Source organism: Peromyscus californicus, unplaced genomic scaffold (assembly GCF_007827085.1).
Source record: "Peromyscus californicus insignis strain IS unplaced genomic scaffold, ASM782708v3 Scaffold_16__1_contigs__length_79575227, whole genome shotgun sequence".
Lineage (NCBI taxonomy): Eukaryota > Metazoa > Chordata > Mammalia > Rodentia > Cricetidae > Peromyscus > Peromyscus californicus.
The window spans coordinates 7,051,447-7,057,749 of record NW_026294458.1 but is presented as its reverse complement, the minus strand read 5'-3'; positions in this window follow the sequence as shown (position 1 = coordinate 7,057,749).

The following is a 6,303-nucleotide window of genomic DNA, read 5'->3' as shown; positions in this document are numbered from 1 at the left end:
GTGAGTTCTAGGCTAGCCAAGGCTACATAGTGAAACGTTGTTTAAAGGAAAAAAAAGAAATGGAGAAATGGGAAGCCAGGCAGGGTTGATACACACTTGTAATCCTTGTAATGCCAGCGCTTGAGAGTTGAGGCCAAAGACAGCTAGCAGTTTAAGGCCAACCTGGGCTACATGAGATTTTCCCTTCAAAAAATAAAACAACAAGCAAACCAAAAAGACCTATAGTGATGGATTTCTTTGGAAGAAGTCACCTGCCTTCTGCTCTCTAAGGATGGCCTCAAAGGACACAGATGTTTCTCTGACTAAAACCATGATAAATGAGTTCTTGAGATGAGTATTATTTTGAATGAGCAACAGTGGCAATCATGTTTAATAAATGTCTTCTGTAAATATTCTCAGCTACAGGATGATCCAACAATCTTAGTTTTGATGAATAAAACAAAAGCTCACTAGTGAAAGAACTGTTGTTGATCCGGTCAGCCCAGCTTTACACAGAACTTAGTCACCCCATCAGCCTAACCTGAGACTGTTTCCACCAGATGGTGCCAAACCTCAAGAGACAGCACTGGGCTGCTCCACATCTGGACCTATAGCACTACCCTACATCAGCTCTCCCTAATTCGTTGTCTTGCACAGTTTTCTTTTTCCGTACCGAGAACTGAACCCACAGATTTACCAGCAAGGCAAGCGCTCGCTCCCCTGCTGTACTGTGTGCTCAGTCCCCCAGTTACAGGCTCTTGCCGTTTTTTTAGCTTCAAATATTTTGGACTCCACTTATTGCAAGGGTTTTCCCATCAGAGCTGGCACACTTTTAATCCCAGTACTTGGGGAATAGAAGCAGGAGAATCAAGAGTCCAAGGTTAATCTGTGTGTGGTGTTGCATGCCTTTAATCTCAGCACTAGAGAGACAGGAGCAGGTGGATCTCTGGTAAGTTCAAAGCTAGCCTGGTCTACATAAGGAATTCTTGGCTAACCAGGGCTACATAGAGATTCCGGATTAAAAGAATGAGAGAGAGAGAGAGAGAGAGAGAGAGAGAGAGAGAGAGAGAGAGAGAGAGAGAGAGAGAGAAGAAAAAGAAAGTTGTTGTTGGTTATCCTCAGCTACTTAGAATGTTTGAGGCCAACCTGGGACACTGTCCCCCCAAAAGGGGAGGGGTTACCATCAGGTTTTACCACATTTAGCAAGTGACATAATCCTGGTTTTAGGACCAGGAGTAGTGTCTCATGCCTTTAATCCCACCTCTTGGGAGTTTGAGGCAGCAGAACTGTTGTGATTTTGAGCACATAGTGAGTTCCAGTACTTCGAGCCAGGGCTACAGTGTGAGGGGAAAAAATACCCTGGTACTGGCTTTCTGACCTACAGAGTAAGAGCAGTTATGATAGAGTCAAGAGGGAGCCTGTAGAAATCGTGTTTCTCATCACTACGAAAAATACTTGACGAGAGCAGGTTAGGGTAGGAAGGGTTTATATTGGTTACCATGATGGCAGAGAAGGTGTGGCAAAGACTGCATGTGTTGTGCCTGCGTCGCAAGACCCTCAAGCAAGACCACCACAGAGCTGATATCCGATGCAAAACACACAGGGGTTTATTGATAACAAGCAAGCTCGGGCTTGGTCCGCGTCCAACATCCAACACAGCGGGTGGAGGAGAACGGCCCCGAGCACTCACTTGAAGGGGTTTGTTTATATAGGAAAGGTTTACATGCAGCTTGGGATTGGATGAGGCGGCTGGGGGTGAAGTAGTTCTTTGAAGTTACTGGCTGAACTATGAGCATGAGGTTACTGATACCTAACAGGATTCAGGGTATCTACAGAGACATAAATTTTTACTCCCTATGTCCTGCTTTTGTTGAACCCAGGATATATACATTCAGATTTATTGTTCCAGTCCTACTCTCCCCTGAGGTCAACTTCTGGTCAGTTGAGTCCATTACTGCCCATATCTTGTTTTGCCAAGTCCAGGATACATAGATTTATTGTCCCAGCCTTATAAGTTCAACTTCTGGTCATTTCTAATTTTTTTTTTTTTTTCGAGACAGGGTTTCTCTGTGTAGCTTTGCGCCTCTCCTGGAACTCACTTGGTAGCCCAGGCTGGCCTTGAACTCACAGAGATCCGCCTGGCTCTGCCTCCCGAGTGCTGGGATTAAAGGCGTGCGCCACCACCGCCCGGCATTTCTAAAACTGCTGGTCAGCAAATACCTTTGGAGGAGGGGAGGGGGAAGCGTCTCTCAAGATGGCTACTGATTTTTCCCTTTCACATGGTGCTGGGGACATGGATTTGGGCTTCTTTACCTCATCACAGCTCCATGGACAGGACATAGAGAGGACCTGGAGGAGGCCTTAGCTATGAACCTCAAGGCCCACTTCACCATGACTCATTTCCTTTATTCTCTATCTACTAAAGGTTCCACGTTCCAAAGGAGCATCATTGACTAGGGAACAAGTGTGCAAATGTAAGAGCCTGTGGGTGATATCTCTCACGTAAACCGTAACAGAACCCTAGTATTATGAAAATGGAGACATTTAGGGGAGTAAGTCTTGTGATACTTTTCCTAGGGAGGTGCAAAAAAAGAAAAAGCCCTGCCCCCAAAACCCCACCTATTCACCACAGGTAGTTTACCAACAACACATCAAAGGAACAATTCCATCCAAGTCCAGCTGAGTGAAGCAGTAAGTTTATTGGACTTACTTATAGGAACATGGAAGATGGGTTGTTTACAGGAGCCTGGATCACCCAACACTAGTTGCATTAGCGGAAAGCTCACCCCAGTGTGGTGAGCTCATGAAGACTGAGATGATGAGATCACCACTGCAGTCATCCTTTGGCCTTTTACATGGCCTGGTACCCTAAGACGTGTTCTGGTGGGACAGAATGACAGGCAGCTGGTGGAATGAGACGGGCAAGGAGGATGTGGCTGGAATCTCAGGTTAGAATCTGCTGTGGTGTCCCCAAGGGGTAAAGGCAACAGTCCCAGTCTTCTGAGGGTCTCATTCAGGCAATCACAACTGCTCTAATTTCAAGATGTCGATGACCATACCATGCCCAAAAGACAGAGTCTCACAACACACAAGTACTAGGGTCAAAGCCTTTTACATACAAAGATGGCAATTCCTACCTTAGACCACTGGACTCAACAGTTTTACAGCACACAAAAAAGTGAATCTTAGAGAATGATCATGAATTATCTCAGTCAGATGACAGTCTTGATTTTGTTAATTTAAGGGGAAATTAATCTTACATCCTGCTAAAAGAATATAATTTTTTCTTTTCTTTTTTTTGGGGGGGAGACAGTGTTTCTTTGTGGCTCTGGCTATCCTGGAACTCACTCTGTAGACCAGGCTGGCCTGAAACTCCAGAGATCCCCATCTGCCTCTGCCTCCTGAGTGCTGGGATTAAAGGTTTGAACCACCACACCTGGTCTTAATTTTTTTTTAGGTTTATTTGTTTTACTTATCTTATGTATATGAGTGTTTTGCCTGTCCATATGTATGTGCGCCACTCAAATGTGTGGTGCCCACAGAGGCCAGAAGAGGGGATCAGAATTCCAGGAACTGGAGTTGCCGATAGTTGTGTGCAACTTTGTGTGTGCTAGAAATTGAACGTGGGTCCTTGGCCTCTGAAAGAGCAACAAGTGTTCTTAACTGTTGAGTCATTGCTTCAGCTCCAATGGTGATGAAGAGAAGGAAGAGGAGACAGGGTCTTTCTGTGTAACTTTGACTGACCTGAAACTTGCTATGTAGAGCAAGTTGGACTTGTACTCTCAGAGATCCACCTGCCTCTCAAGAGCTGGTATTAAAGAAGAGTGCTGCCAAGCCGGGCAGTGGTGGTGGCGCACGCCTTTAATACCAACACTCTGGAGGCAGAGGCAGGCAGATCTCTGTGAGTTGGAGGCCAGCCTGGGCTACAGAGTGAGTTCCAGGAAAGGCACAAAGCTACACAGAGAAACCCTGTCTCAAAACAAAAAGCAAACAAAAACATGTGGCTGATATATTAAGCACCCCAATAAACTTATCTGGGGGTCAGAGAACAGAACAGCCATTGTGTTAAACCTAGAGGTTAGGCAGTAGTAGCACATGCCTTTTTTTGTTTGTTTGTTTGTTTTTTGGTTTTTTGAGACAGGGTTTCCCTGTGTAGTTTTGTGCCTTTCCTGGAACTTACTTGGTAGCCCAGGGTGGCCTCGAAATCACAGAGATCCTCCTGGCTCTGCCTTCCGAGTGCACCACCACTGCCCAGCACACATGCCTTTAATCCTAGCATTTTGGAGGCAGAGATCCATCTGGATCTCTGTGAGTTCAAGGCCACACTGCAAATAGCCAGGCATGGTGACACACACTTTTAATCCCAGCACTTGAGATCTCATGTCTTGCTTGGAAAAGACACATGCCTTTAATCCCAGGAAGTGATGGCAGGAAGCAGAAAGGTATATAAGGCACAAAGACCAGGAACTTTAGCTTTTTAAGCTTTTAGGCTTTTAGCAGCAGTTCAGCTGAGATCCATTGGAATGAGGACTCAGAGGCTTTCAGTTTAAGGAAACAGTATCAGCTGAGGAATTTGCGAGGTGAGGTTGGCTGTGGCTTGTTCTGTCTCTCTGATCTTTCAGCATTCACTCCAATACCCAGCTCTGGGTTTGTTTTTATTAATAAGACCTTTTAAGATTCGTCTACAAAAACCCAAAACACAAAAATAAAGACGTGTTGCTGCCTTGCCCAGCTATTTTTATTCTTGATTCCGATAAGTGGAGAACGTCTTTAGAGTGGAAGGGACAGAGAATGCCTTCATTGTTCTCTCATCAAGGTCAGGCCAAATCTCTGGTTCTGTGTGATGGGAACCTTTATCCACAGGTTACCCTCACTACTCTGCTACACTGATGGGTTTATTGTGTAGAGTCCTATGCATAAGAACATAGGTACCTTTCAAGTCTTGGTTAATACAGGCTTGTTGGGAGGAGGTAGAAGAAGAATTAAATTATAAGGGATGGACTAATTGTTGCATTATTAACACAGAGGTGTAATTCTTGGTGGGTTTTCTTTTCTCTCTCTCTCTCTCTCTCTCTCTCTCTCTCTCTCTCTCTCTCTCTCTCTCTATTTTTCCCAGAGAGGGTTTCTCTGAGTAGCCCTGGCTGTCCTGGAACTCACTCTCACTCTGTAGACCAGGCTGGCCTCCAACTCAGAGACCTGCCTGCCTCTGCCTCCCAAGCACTGGGATTAAAGGCATGCACCACTACTGCCCAGCTTCTTGGTGGGTTTTCAAAGTCTCTGGTGGTGTGCTAGTTGCTTTGCTGCTGCTGTGATAAAATATGATGACACAAAGCAACTTATGGAAGAGTTTATTTTGACTGTGGTTCCAGAGGAAGAGTCCATTATGGTAATGAGGCATGGCATCGAGTAGCAGGCATGGCAGCAGGAGCAGGAAACTGAGCAATCACAACTTCAGTTGCAATCAGGAAGGCAGGAACCAGAGAGACAAACTAGAAGTGGGCAAGGCTATGACATTTTTTTTTTTCTTGAAAAAGGGTCTCCTTATGTAAACCAGGCTGGACTCAAACTCACAGAGATCAGGTGCTGGGATTAAAAGTGTGTGCTACCACGCCTGGCTAGAGGCTATAAACTATTTTTAAATAATTCATTTAAATTTATTTTATGTGCATTGGTGTGAAGGTGTCAGATCCCATAGAACTGGAATTATAGACAATTGTGAGCTGCCATGTGGGTGCAGGGAATTGAACCTGGGTCCCCTGGAAGAGCATCCAGTGCTCTTAACCACTGAGCCATCTATCCAGCCCCAAGGGGCTACAGACCCTTAGAGTTCAGCTTAGTGCTGTACTTCCTAAGTTTGCACTGCCTAAATCTTCCCCCAAAGCACCTGTAGGCAATTTTTTTTGTTGCACCAGCCAGCTTCCAAATAACCACACAGAGACTTATCATTAATTATAAATGATCAGTCATAGCCTAGGCTTGTTACTAACTAGCTCTTACAGCTTAAATCAACCCATATTTCTTACCATCTATCACATGGCTTGGTATCTTTCTTTAACATGGCATGTTCATCTTGCTTCTCCCTGCATCTCCTGGTGACCCTGCCCTTCTCCATCACCAAGCTTTTTCCCTGTCCACAAGTCCTGCCTAAGCTCTTCCTGTCCCGCTATTGGCCATTTACCTCACTATTAAACCAATAAGAGCAACACATCTTCACAGTGTGCAAAAAGACTGCTTCATAACAAGCAGCAACCACTGGGGACCAAGTGTTCAAAAGCCTAAGTTAAGGGGAGCCATTTCTCATTCAAACCACCACAGGTGATAAAA